This window comes from Rhinatrema bivittatum, chromosome 5 (assembly GCF_901001135.1).
Source record: "Rhinatrema bivittatum chromosome 5, aRhiBiv1.1, whole genome shotgun sequence".
NCBI lineage: Eukaryota > Metazoa > Chordata > Amphibia > Gymnophiona > Rhinatrematidae > Rhinatrema > Rhinatrema bivittatum.
Genome location: NC_042619.1, coordinates 246,571,175 through 246,585,777, shown reverse-complemented (window position 1 = coordinate 246,585,777; position 14,603 = coordinate 246,571,175). Strand labels below are relative to the sequence as shown.

At 44.2% G+C, this 14,603-nt stretch overlaps 1 long non-coding RNA gene across 1 annotated transcript in view; it reads right to left on the bottom strand.

Annotated features, from left to right (window-relative positions):
• The window catches only part of LOC115091577, a 32,857-nt gene extending 18,458 nt beyond the window's left edge, over positions 1 to 14,399 (bottom strand). The window contains exons 1-2 of the long non-coding RNA XR_003856773.1: positions 14,138 to 14,399; positions 13,797 to 13,869 (exon numbers count right to left, since the gene is read on the bottom strand). This is a non-coding gene — a long non-coding RNA (uncharacterized LOC115091577). The remainder of the gene's footprint in view (positions 1 to 13,796; positions 13,870 to 14,137) is intronic.
• Between the last annotated feature and the right edge of the window lie 204 nt (positions 14,400 to 14,603).

The window sequence follows — 14,603 nt, the reverse complement described above, 5'->3', positions numbered from 1 at the left end:
CAAACCAGGAGATGACTATACCAGACAGGGGAATGTTAGTGAGGCGAGAAAGTAATATCTCATGAATGATGGTATCAAAGATGTCAGATAGGTCTAGGAAGATTGAGACATATGAGGTACCAGAGTCAAACCCTCGATGAACAATGTCAGTGCTGGATAGTAAGAGTGTTTTGGTACTGTGGGTGGTCTGAATCCAAATTCAAGTAGGGAGTGTTCGTCTAGATAACTGGTAAGATGTTTTAGTACTACAAATTCTATGATTTTGGAGAAGGAAGGGAAGAAATGGGATGAAAATTACTGTAATCGGTATTAGAGGTTGCCGGGTTCTTTTGTATTGGTATGACAGCAACAATTTCTAAAGAATCAGGTAGAATGCCCATAGACAGGGAGGAGTTGACAGTTTGAGAGATAGGCAAAGTTATGTCATCTTTGATAAGTTTAATTAAGAATGTTGGATAGGGTGTTAGGGGACAAGAGGATGGTCTCATATTGGAAATGATTTGCAATATTTCGGTACTGGCTACTGTTTCAAATGTATTCCAAGTATTGTTGGATGTAACATTAAGAGAGGTAAATATTATTGTAGGTAAGGAGTTAACTATGGTTTGAATTTTAGACTGAAAGTAGTTTCCAAATGCATTACATAATTCATTAGAAAAGCTGGCTACGGGTTATTTGAGTTCGTGACAATGTTTTTTTTGTAATGTATTTTACAGTATTGAAAATTAATTTAGGGTTGTTATTAGCGTCTTGAATGCATTTAGAATAGTAATTTTTCTTTGCTAAATTGACAGCTGCTCAGTACAGCCTAAGTGGTTTTTTGAAGAGATCAAGATACAGATGAGTTATATGTTTCTTCTATGCATATTTAGATTTGCAAAGTATTCTCTTGTGTAAAGCTAAGATATGAGTATACCATAGGGCATATGATGTCCTACTACGAGATAGCTTTTGTAAAGAAGGGATCTTATAGAATTGGATAGAGTCAAATTCTAGATGTTAACCATGTTGTTAGTATTGTTTTCAGGCAAGTTGGAAATTAAAGGGAGGAATTATTCTTTAAAAGTTGTTGCTTAATATGTTTCCATTTGTAAATGTAGTAAGTGGGTGAGTCATGATTTAAGAAAAGTGAGTTAAATTTAATGGTAGCATTGATTAGGTAATGATCACACCAAGGGATAGCGGAGATGGTCATATTAGTCAGATCACAGCAGAAGTGTAATGAATTAAGGAAAAGTAGGTCTAAATCAGTTGGGGATTCTGGGGCATTTTGTTGTTGGGCGTGCTGTTTATCAGATGAGATGTTAAATTCAAATCTTCCCTCTGCAGGGGGGAATGGCCCAAAAAAAGGAAGATGCCCCACCCCCACCCCTTGCCCCAGGACAATTGATCAGGGGTTGTGGAGATCTTCAGTTGGCACAGCAGTGAGAGGGAAAAGCAATGTGAGTCATGTGAGCTGGCGCGCACTCACGGGTCCTGTGACAGCCCTACCTCCTCCATCCTCTTGGGCTTCCTGTTCAGGGAAAACTATGCAAGGGGAGGGGTCGATGCAGGACCTGTGAGCATGCGCAGGCTTTCCAGGCCCGGGTCCCACACTCATTTTTCCTCCTATTGCTGCATCTGCAGCCACCTGAAAAATCTCAGCTGGTGCCAGTACCGGGCCCAGCGAAGTGAAGGGAGGGGCAGGCTGAAGATTGGGAGAGCAATAGAGGGAGGACCTGGGAAGGGGCCACAGGGAGCAGGATAGGAGGAAGAGGTCATGATGGGGATGGCTAGGACCCGGAGCATTGGACACTGGCATACTGGGCTTGTGCCCTGACTGTATATGCCTGTGCCCTGAATTCTGGCATTTTGGTGCAAGCCCTTGTGTCTTTAAAGGGACCAGATGGGACACTCTCACACTATAAGGCACAGGGGATCACAGGAGAAGAACCAGATCTTTGGAGGGGACCCCCCCTCCACCCCCCCCCCAATGCTCTCACAAATTTGGAGGGGGAATTTCACTCCTCTTAACTCCCTACTCTCCACTGGGACGAAGCCATGGGACAACCATCCCTAAACTTTTCCTTGCAAAGTCTAAAATCTGAAATTATGACTTTGAATTAAGCCCAGTACAAAGAACACAGTTAAAACTCAGAAAAGGACTTATCCAAAGTACTCTAATTTTAATAAGAGGTCTGCATGCACTCTCTCATGCCTATTCACTGGGCATATCCTGAAATCCATGCCTTGCCTGTTTGTGGCTCTCAAGGACTGGGGTTGCCTATCTCTCTCTCCAATTAACAGTCCAAATAATGATGCCACACCAAGAGTGGCAGCAATTTCAGACTTTTTTGCACTTTTTTTTTTTTTATTGACTTGGTAGTTTCTTCCTGCTCTTTTGTAAATTCCATCTCAGTTAGAATCAGGGCTAGTTCCATGAGCCTTCATTCACAGCTACTCAGGAATTTTTTTCCCATTATTTTATATTCCCTCCCCACATGCGTTTGGTCCAGTCTTTGCAGCATTGAGCTGTCATTTGTCATCCCCCCCTGAGTTTGTAAACTCTGCATCCATAACATCTCCAGCCCTGGCTGACCTAGGGATTGAACTGGGGACCTTCCACATCACAGTGCCCAGCACTTACCACCTGAACCACCTCAAGTTTTGATGAATCATACCATGCTGCTTGTTGTTGGAACAGCCTGTAAGCTACATTGATCTAGCAAACCTGTGGGATGACTGTGGATTGAGCTAGCGGCTTAAAATGTATAAAGCCAGTTTGTAACTCGATATTGTAGGATCAGCCTCCTTGAATTGCTTTAGTTGCCTCTCCAACATTTAGTTTCCTTTCTGGTTTATGACAGGACTCCTTTGTAATACTTTTCAGGAACTGCAACATAAACAAATCACATACTGGTTGTATTTTTTTTTTTCTTTCTGTGTCAATGCTTTTCTCCAACAGAGCTGCAAGGTTCCCAAGGCAGCTGCTTAATTAATGTAAAGGGAACTTCTAAACCTCGTTTACTGCTTTAAAATGTGTATTTATTTATTTTCATTCAGTTTTTGAGGCAATTCAAAGCAGCTTACATGAAGGGTATTTCCCTGTCCTCAGAGGGCTCACAATCTGTTTGTACCTGAGGCAATGGAGGGTGAAGTGACTTGCCCAAGGTCACAAGGATTTGAGCCCTGGCTTGCAGCCTGCTGCTCTAACTACTAAGCTACTACTTCACTCCTTCAGAGACCATGGGGAAGGCAGTCTTCAAAACTGCCCACCCTGTTTGTGCTTTCTCTGCCTTAGCCCACTTTCTCTGCGGGACATTTTTCAAGCTGGATTTAGATAATAAAATCTCCACAGATAGCTCCTTCCATTGCCCCGGGAATGCCGCTGGAGTTTGCAAGTCAAAGCATGCATGCTGTTAAACAACGCAAATACTTTTACCCCAAAACAGCCAGGTAGGTCAGTATTTGAAGCTCCCACTTCTGAGGGTAAAGTGCATTTTTACCTGTGAGCAGGGCTTTGGATATAGCCCTCTCAGGGGATACTTTTCTGACTGCCTGCATTGCTGCAGATTTTTGCATCATTTTCAAAATGAAAGTCTGCACCTACTTTTTCTTTGAAAATGTATTCCAGGAAAACACTTGCTCATTTTTGTGGGTAGGTTTTTCAGAGAAAAACTACAGGCTCATACATTTGAAAATTAAAAAGTAGTGGGTGAATTTTAAAAGCCCTAGGCATACCAAAGGCAGGAGATATGTGTGTGTATTGGCCCAGTGCATTCCGCGTGGATTTTAAGAGATGCCCAGGTAAGTGAGTCGAATTGTTTTTCATAAAAGGCGTGGTCTGGGTGGGAAATGGGCAGGGCATGGGCATTCCAGGAAATATGGTTGAAACCAGTGTGTAAGTATTTATGCATGCCAGTGCTCACCGAGGTCCCTATCTGCTTAACTTTGCTATGGATGGTGTGGAAGTCATGAAACAAAAAACAACTAGGCTAGTCAGCGGGGTTTTAAGGGTCAGGACTATTAGGGTAAAAGGGAGGCAAGTTAGCTGGAGAGTTTAGGAAGACCTCTCCTTTACGGGGGCGAACTGGGAATGAACAGGGGAAACAGGTAATTGCGTCAGCATGTGTATCTACTAAAATCCCCCCCACTTACGCGATCAAGGCGGCTTTTGCACGTACATGTGCACGTCACTGTAAATCATGCGCTCATGTACGCACTTATAGCTGATTTTATAAAAGGCACACATATACGTGCATATGTTATAAAATCACCACGTCCATGTGCACGAGCCAGCAAACGAGTGCAACTGTGCTCCCCCGTTCAGGTCTTAAAATTCACCTTTATATGTTTATTTTATTTATTTATATGTTAAAATTTTCTATACCGGTGTTTGGAAAAAAAAACCCCTCACATTGGTTTACAGTAATTACATTAAACATAAAATCAAAATAGATACAGATAATAATAAAAGTTCAATTAAAATAAAATGTAGACATAAAACTCAGTATTATAACTTTAACTATATGTCAGCTCGATACAGTAAAGTGCTGCCGCGGTTACCCTGCTCCTAACCTGCTTTCCACTCACTTTCCGGCCGTGTTAGCCCTTCCTGCGATACACAATCCCCTTTAATCCATCCTTACCACCTCTTTAAATCCCCGGGTAACCCCTTCGGCCCGCGGCATGTATATTAGATGTAAACCATAGAATTAGCTATCCCCTCCCATACAGTAACGCGCCCCCCGACTATCTCTATTTTACCCTGCCGTTTTGCCACGCGTTTAACCTGCTCATTTACCGCCTACCCTTACCCCTGCGTTAGAGGCAGGGGTAAGGGTAGGCGGCAAACTTTCCCCCTGTACTTTCATTGGCTTGAGCGCCCGTCAATTTGGGCGCTCAAGCCAATGAAAGCACAGGGACGGGCGGGCATGACGTCTTTTTTTTTTCCCCTTGGCTGCACCCGCGCTCTTCTTTTAATTTCTTGGCCGCTGGTGAAGTGAGCGCTGGAGGCAGCCCGCTGTCATCGAGAGCCAGGAGAACCGGGACCGGGGGGGGGGGGACACACCGCTGCAAGCCGCTTTCGCCGCCGGCTGCCCCCCCTCCGGAGGACGGCAGAGAGGACAGCAGAGAAGGTTGAAGGGGCTGAAAGCAACAAAAAGTAAGTTGATAACATGTCGAGTTGCTTCGGGAGGAGGGGATTTTATGTTTCTAGGTTTTAGGTTTTAGGGTTTAGGGTTAAAGTTGGGATCCACTTCCTGGTGCCTGTCATTTCAAATGTCATTTGAAATGACAGGCACCAGCGCACTCAGGATACTGTATAGGCGCTGTATTAAGCGCCTATACAGTAAAATGGGTTGCGCGGGCCTAACGCTTTGCCTAACGCTTCTTGGACGCTGCTTACATTTGCATGAGATTAGAGTACAGGATCGAGCGATAGGTAAGCCGGACTGTGCGTGCGGCAACCGCGGGTGCGCCCGGCACTAACGCAGCTCTTCCTACCTGCCCTTACTGGATCGACCTGTAAGTACAAAACCCTCCTCAACCTTACCCCCATGAATGCCCAGAGGATGTGGTTAGTGCAATTAGTGTAGCTGGGTTCAAAAAAAGTTTGGATAAATTCTTGGAGGAGAAGTCCATTAACTGCTATTAATCAAGTTTACTTAGGGAATAGCCACTGCTATTAATTGCATCAGTAGCATGGGATCTTCTTAGTGTTTGGTTAATTGCCAGGTTCTTGTGGCCTGGTTTGGCCTCTGTTGGAAACAGGATGCTGGGCTTGATGGACCTTTGGTCTGACCCAGCTTGGCAATTTCTTATGTTCTTATGTCTCACGGGGGTACAGTTATGCATTTTCAAACCTTTGCACATTTTTTTTCAAGGAAAAAGTATCTGCAGAAAAAGCAGGCGCAAATCTCTGCAGGTACCTTATCTTAAGACAATTTATAGAAAATCTAATCTGTCAATTTTAAATTTTAATGTCATTTACTGTAATTTCAGATTTCTGTTCTGCCTTTTGTGTCTGGTCAGTCTCTTCAAAGTGAATCACAGTGTCATTAACTGGATTAGAAAAGAACTTAAGCCGGACAAAGAGTGGGATTTGAAAATCCTGCCAGTTACAATGCCTGTAACGTATCCAGTTAAAACCCTATCTGGGTAAATCAGGGGTGAGCAGGGGCATTCCGGGGTGGAGAAATGTTATCTGGCTAATTACTTAGGGGCCCGTGCAATAAATTTGCATAGAATGTGGGCACTGAATAGTCAGCGCCCGCTTTCTTAACGCACCCCAGGTGCCCCCAAGGGGGGGGGGGGCACCATGCAATATTTAAATTAGGGGGTCGCATTAGCAAGGAGGCGCTAGAGTCGCTTGTGCGACCCTGATCGGTTTTCCTAACATGGCCATCTGCCGGTTATGAAAACATACTCCGAGGGTTCAGGAAATGGACGCTTGTCAGTTGAGCGTCCGGTTCCTGTACTCGACTGGCAGTGTGTTTTTTAAAAACTTGTTTCTTTTTAATAAAATTTCTTGAAACATTTAAAACAAGTAAGCATTTAAAACAAGTACAGAAAAGCATTTTTTTTCTGCTTTTCTGTATTTGTTTCAAATGCTTTTCTGCATTTGTTTTAAATGCGCTCAGCTATTAACGCTGATGCACATTTGTTTTTTGTATCAGAGTGAATGCCTAATAGCATGTGATGAGCGCTATTACATTCACTCCGCATCTGACACGCGTTGTATAGGTGCTAATCTTTTTATTGCATTAGGGCAGAGCTTTCCAAACTGTGTGTCGGGACACGTTAGTGTGTCGCCTGCAGTGTGCAGGTGTGTCGCGCATGCCCGGTCAACTCTGACGCAAGTTTGGGCTTTTTTTTTCTAGAGATTCACTTTTTTTTTTTTTTTTTCAGTTTATGGGTTGCTTATTATTGGGTGATTTTTGCTGTCAATCGCGTTTTTTGGGGGACTTGGGTGGAACGAGCCTAGCTGCCCTTGCATTGGCTGCTGCTGCTGATGAGGCCTGGCCATGAGGAGTACTGACTGCAAGCAACAGTGTTTGGTGATCCTGGAAGGTTTTATGCACCATGGCAGGCTTGAACCCTGAAGGGAGTGAAGCACTTAACTGGCAACAATCAAAAAGAAGAGGTACATGAGTGTGGGGGCGAGACATATACTGGGGGGGAGAGAAATGAGTGTGTGGGGGGACAGACATGTACTGGGGGGGGGGGGAGATATGAGTGTGTGGGGGACAGACGTGCTGGGGGGAAAGAAATGAGTGTGTGGGGGACAGACGTGCTGGGGGGAGAGAGATGAGTGTGGGGGGCCAGACAATTTGTTTTATTATTGTTACTCAAATTATAACAATAACATGAATCTTGGAATATATATTTTTAATATAAATGAAAGGTTTTCATGAGATAGGTTGTGTCGTGAAACATTTTATTTATGTATATATTTAAGGAAACATACATAAATTGTCGAAATATGTTTCGTTCGTTTAACTTTTAACCTCTGGTTTGCTAGTAGACTGAATTACTGTGTCGTGAAATTATGTTTGTCTAAAAAGTGTGTCACCAACATGAAAAGTTTGGAAAGCTCTGCATTAGGGGATTGATTAGCGCCTATTCAACCTGCGTCCGACTGTGGGTTATACAGTGCGCTCGGCCCCTTAGACAGATAAATATTCAGCGTTATCTGGTTAAATTAGCCTGGGACCGCTTTAAAATGGTCCTAAAGTTATCCAGGTGCATGTACTTAGATAATGTAATACATAAACCGGCTATATTCAGAATATAACTAGTTAAGTTTATTAAAAAAAAACATTTCCAGGGCTTCAGGCCCAATCCCCTGCCCCCCTCCCTCAAAATAATTTAAGGTATGTGCGGGCAGGTGCTCGATCCTCCTCCCAAATCCCAACATTTAAAAAAAGACACAGACCGCAGTGACCGATGGCCGGCGCCCCTCCCCCTCGCGTCCACTTTCAGCGCTGCTGTCAGAGCAATGCTGGAAGCTGCCAGAAGCAGGAGAGACTATTCCTCACTCCTGGCTGGGATTTTAACCGGTCCAAGGGCTGGGAGGAGGATAACAGGCAGGGGCTTGGTGCCTTTGCATTAAAATTTGTAGAGGGAGGGGGACTGGCCTCCGGTCACTGTAGCCCATGTCGTTGCTTTTTTACATTTTTGGGGTTAGGTGGTTTGGGAGGGAGATTGGGCGCTAGTCTGCACATAATGGATGGGGGGGGGGGGGGGAACAGGTGATGGTGGGGGAACCGTGGAATCGGGCCTGAAGGCCCAGAAGTTTGGGGGGAGGGTTGGCCATTTCCCTACTATATTCTGAATACAGCCAAGCAGAGTTACCTGGCTCCCTTTAATCCTACCCGGCTATATTCAGGATATGTCCGATTAGGTTTAGAATTTGGCTTGGTAACATTCCTCTGACAAATTTAGGCGAGAATATTCAGCAGGAGACTTGTCTCGCCGATTCTCCATCACAAGTTATCTGGCTAACTTTAGCCAGATGACTTGTCCGCTCGCCGCTTTTCTGAGTCTAGATGTTATAGTGCGCAGAAAATCTAACCTCTCAAGTATTGACTCCCTAAATATAGGATTATACATCACAGTATGTTTCACATGTTACAGTGTGTTCTCTGCTGGCGCAGGTCTGCTGGTTGAAGAGTCATAACTTTAGCAAGCGCCAAAATTCCAAGTAGTCCTTAAAGTCTCGAGGATGGAGGAAAGTAAACTCCAGAGACCTAGTGCCACACCTCTGAAAGTTCTAGACCTGTTTTTTTTTTTTTCAACTGGAATGATTTGAGGAATGGGGTGACCAGCAATTTTTTGGTTGGACTGTAGAGTTTTGTGGGCAGTGACATCCTCTTATCTTCTCGGTCAGATAAATTAGGTCGCTACTCTTCTGTACCTAGTTAATAACATTTTCACTAGATTCCAGGAACAATTTTCACAGTCAGAGAAAACCTCTAATTGTTTCAGGAAACAGAAAATAGGAATAACAAAGTCTGGTGGTCTGTTTGCTTAATAGTTCTCGAAATGAACATGTTATGACTAGGTCAGATTCATAGGAATGTTTAATTTTCATACAAATTATAGTCATTTTTTCTGAAATTATAAGATTCTAATAATTAAATGAATATATTAACCCACAGAATCTACAATTACCAATGCTAATAAGGTAACAATTAGATAGCACTAAGACTGATGTCTAGATTAGGGATTGTTTTGACTTGTGTTTAATTTTATTCATTTGAGAGCAACATGTAATTGCATTCAGTTCAAGAATGTTTCCATGAACAGAACAGATATCTCAAAGCAAAATTAGCTTTACTGAATTAAGCTGATAGAAACAATACTAATATAGTGTTCATATTGCAACAATAACTTTTAAAAGAATTATCCTGTCAAAGAATACATTACCTATGCAATAAACCAATTACATATTTAACAGTACAAAAATGCTTTTTTAACTGTATAACATAGAAAGCAATGGACCAACCATTATATATAGGACATTCAGATGATCAATGAAAACTAAAAAGAATATAGCCATCATGCACACACCTAAAAATTATTTTCAAAAAATATTGTTGGATCCTCATCCTACATTTTGAGGTTTGTAGTCAAGGAAGTATCAACCTTAAACAGGGAGCCCTGATTTCCATGGTTAAAAGGTGAGGTGAAAGAAGCTATTTTAGCCAAAAGATCTTCATTCAAAAATTGGAAGATGGATCCAACAGAAGAAAATAGGATAATGCATAAGGGTTGGCAAGTTAAATGTAAGACATTGATAAGACAGGCTAAGAGAGAATTTGAAAAGAAGTTGGCCGTAGAGGCAAAAACTCAAAGTAAAACGTTTTTAAAATATATCCGAAGCAGAAAGCCTGTGAGGGAGTCAGTTGGACCGTTAGATGATCGAGGCACTTAGAGAAGATAAGGCCATCGAGGCACTTAGAGAAGATAAGGCCATTGTGGAAAGATTAAACTATTTCTTTGCTTTGGTGTTTACTGAAGAGGATATTGGGGAGATACCCGTACCAGAGAAGGTTTTCATGGGAAATGATTCAGATGGACTGAACCAAATCACGGTGAACCTAGAAGATGTGGTAGGTATTACACGTGCCGTCCATGGCAGACCCATGGCACAGCTCCCTTACCTTTCTACTGTGACTCCAGCCTCTGGTTCCTCCTCGCTGGCAGCGGTGGGCTGTTGGCTGCGTCCTTGGGCCTCCTCCGTTGCCTCCGGCTCTGCCACAGACCCTGGCATTCCAGGTCCTGCTTCCACTTCTTGTCGAGCCTCTCTGCGTGGCCCGCGGAGAGACTCTGCTACTCGCACTGCGCCCCCTCCCTAGGCACGCGCGCATCAATGACTCTTAAGCAGGGACCATGGCGGGAACCTAGCCGCCGCCCCGGATGATAACGTCAACCTAACCATAGTACTTAAGCTCAGGTCCCGCTCTCTAGCATTGCCTTTGCAACAGGTCTCCTCGCTGGTCACGTACTCGCTGCTTCCAAGATATTCGTCTCATCCCTGTGTTCCTGTTCCTCGTTGTTCCTGGTTCCTGTCTCTTCATTCCTACCCTGCTTATGCTTCGGATTGACCACACAGACTTTGATTTTGCTTTGCCTGACTAAGGTACTGCCTATCTCCAGATCCAGACCTCTGCTTCGCTTGACTACGCTACTGCCTATCTCCAGGCCCAGACCTCCGCTTCGCCCGACCACGCTACTGCCTATCTCCAGACCCAGACCTCTGCTTTACCTGACTACGCATTGCCTATCTCCAGACCCAGACCTCTGCTTCGTCCGACTATGCTACTGCCTATCTCCAGACGCAGACCTCTGCTTCGTATGACAACACACTGCCTATCTCCCGACCTAGAACTTCGCCTTACCTGACTACACTATTGACTATCTCTGTGATCAGATCTCAGCTTTGCTTGCCACTGCCTTCAGATCGCCGCCTACCATTGGACGCCTCTTCTGCTTTCTCCCTGGACGTGGTTTCTTCAGGCTTCAGCCTACTTTTGCTCGAGCGCCCCCTGTCAGCCTTTGTTCCATTGGCCTCTGAGTTTCCAGGACAATACCCAGTATGGAGTAAGACTGTACCATCTCTCACCTGCTGTCTCTGGGCTGAACTAACTCCTACTGCAACTATATACAGAGGCCCACCTAAATCCTACCAGCCCCGGCACCCAAAGGCTCAACCCGCGGGGAACGAGGGCTGGTATAGGTGAAGCTCCAGCAGCCTCTGTCTATCAGCCCACTCCACCTACCAACAGTGGGGACCTGTAGGTCCTTATCTACGGGTTGCATCAACCCCACCTCGGCCCAAGGGTCCACCTCCGATGCAACAGTAGGCCTAATTGACAGACCGAAGAGTAGCAAATCACCTGGACCAGATAGTATACACCCAGAGTTCTGAAGGAACTAAAAAATGAAATTTCAGACCTATTAGTAAAAATTTGTAACATATCATTAAAATCATCCATTGTACCTGAAGACTGGAGGATAGCAAATGTAACCCCAATATTTAAAAAGGGCTCCAGGGGCGATCTGGGAAACTACAGACCTGTTAGCCTGACTTCAGTGCCAGGAAAAATAGTGGAAAGTGTTCTAAATATCAAAATCACAGAACATATAGAAAGACATGGTTTAATGGAACAAAGTCAGCATGGCTTTACCCAAGGCAAGTCTTGCCTCACAAATCTGCTTCACTTTTTTGAAGGAGTTAATAAACATATGGATAAAGGTGAACCGGTAGATGTAGTGTACTTGGATTTTCAGAAGGCGTTTGACAAAGTTCCTCATGAGAGGTTTCAAGGAAAAGTAAAAAGTCATGGGATAGGTGGCGATGTCCTTTTGTGGATTACAAACTGGCTAAAAGACAGGAAACAGAGAGTAGGATTAAATGGACAATTTTCTCAGTGGAAGGGAGTGGACAGCGGAGTGCCTCAGGGATCTGTATTGGGACCAGTACTTTTCAATATATTTATAAATGATCTGGAAAGAAATACGATGAGTGAGGTAATCAAATTTGCAGATGATACAAAATTATTCAGAGACGTTACATCACAAACAGATTGTGATAAATTGCAGGAAGACCTTGTGAGACTGGAAAATTGGGCATCCAAATGACAGATGAAATTTAATGTGGATAAGTGCAAGGTAATGCATATAGGGAAAAATTACCCATGCTATAGTTACACAATGTTAGGTTCCATATTAGGAGCTATCACCCAAGAAAGAGATCTAGGCATCATAGTGGATAACACATTAAAATCATCGGTTCAGTGTGCTGCGGCAGTCAAAATAGCAAACAGAATGTTGGGAATTATTAGAAAGGGAATGGTGAATAAAAAGGAAAATGTCATAATGCCTCTGTATCGCTCCTTGGTGAGACTGCACCTTGAAAACTGTGTACGATTCTGGTCACCGCATTTCAAAAAAGATATAGTTGTGATGAAGAAGGTACAGAGAAGGGCAACCAAAATGATAAAGGGGATGGAACAGCTCCCCTATGAGGAAAGACTAAAGAGGTTAGGGCTTTTCAGCCTGGAGAAGAGACGGCTGAGGGGGGTTATGATAGAGCTGTTTAAAATCATGAGAGGTCTAGAACGGGTAAATGTGAATCGGTTATTTACTCCTTTGGATAATAGAAGGACTAGGGGGCACTCCATGAAGTTAGCATGTGGCACATTTAAAACTAATCGGAGTAAGTTCTTTTTCACTCAACGCACAATTAAACTCTGGAATTTGTTGCCAGAGGATGTGGTTAGTGCAGTTAGTGTAGCTGGGTTTAAAAAAGGATTGGATAAGTTCTTGGAGGAGAACTCCATTACCTGCTATTAATTAGGTTGACTTAGAAAATAGCCACTGCTATTACTAGCAACAGTAACATGGAATAGACGTAGGGGTAGATTTTCAAAGGGGTACATGCGTACGATACGCGCGTACCCCCCGAAAACCTACCCCAAACCCCCCCTGCTTGCGCTGAGCCTATTTTGCATAGGCTCGGCGGCGAGCGGAAGCCCCGGGTCGCGTGTAAGTCCCGGGGCTTGCATGGAGGGGTGTATCGGGGGCGTGCCGCGAGTGACGCGGCGTTTCGCGTGCATGCCGCGAGTGATGCGGCATTTCGAGGGCGGGCCCAGGGGCGTGGCGCTGGCCCAGGGGCGTGGTCGAGGCCTCCGGACCAGCCCCTGGCCCGGGTGATGGCGCGCCACCAGCCCGCTGGCGCGTGCAGATTTACGCCTGCTTTCCGCAGGCGTAAATCTGCCAACAAAGGTGGGGGGGGGGGGGGGTTAGGTAGGGGAAGGGAGGGGAAGGTGCTGAGGGGGGTGGAAAGGGGGTGGAAAGGGGGTGGAAAGCGCGTACCGGGCTCGGCGCGCGCAGGTTGCACAAATGTGCACCCCTTTGCGCGCGCCGACCCTGGATTTTATAAGATACGCGCGGCTACGCACGTATCTTATAAAATCCAGCGTACTTTTGTTCACGCCTGGTGCACGAACAAAAGTATGCGCGTGTGGAAATTTATAAAATCTACCCCTTAGTGTTTGGGTACTTGCCAGGTAGTTGTGAGCACCTTTATTCCTTCTTTAGGTCTGTAACATTACAGTTACAATCACAGTTTATTCCCTGTGATTCCAGAGCAATTCAATCAGGCATAACCGAGATTTATGTCCAACTGGCTCCAAACTCTGCATAACCACTAATCCCCTTCTGAGTTGTGCCTTGACAGACTGCTAAGCCACTGGCTTAAGGTTCACCGTTCTTCGCTTTTCTAGCTGAAATGGCAGCACCTAGCTTACCTCAGCCTCGCCTTGACATCCTCTGCCTTTCCAGTGACATTCCTAGTCGCCTTATCAAGCCTATATTCTTCCCCTGAAATTTAATGCAGATTTAATGTCAGTATGTTAAAAGTTAATTAAACCTTACAATCAAAGTTCCCCATAATTATATCAGATACAGATATACTGTCTGACAGACAATGAAATGCTGATTGAACAATCACTGCTTACAGATCAATAACTTGAACTAATGATTTAGCCTTGTCACACCCAACCCTACTCTCATGACCTAGAATGTTTTGCAAATAGTTTTGCCGCAGGCACAGGATGTAATAAACGTTGCAGAATAATCAGGCTCTTACCAGTTCTTGCTGATCTATCACAGAGTTCTACTGGTCGTGCTGACCCTGGAGAAAACTGAATTCTTTACACAGGTTGTCATACCGCTACATACTTGAGCTTTTGAGAATCCAAAGAAAGGATTTCTGCAGTCGAGAAACGGTCTTGAGCCACAACAATTTTGGAAATGTTTCATGTTTGCCCAATAAAAGGTATCAGAACCTGCAAAAAATCGCAAAATCAAAATGGAAAGAATGCTTTAATACATCAGCAAGAAATGGTGAGGTCCTGATTTTTTTTGCAAGATTTATTAAAATCTGTGCCAACAACAAAAAATTCCTATTTCAAGATGTAGTGAATGTCAGCATTTTCTGTTTCTTTTATAAACTGGTTAGGCATGAAGCCAGAAGAGAGAGGCACAGGTAAATAATACACTGATTGCAGAATATAATTCAAGTCACGTTTTAGGTAGGTAAGATACTAACCATG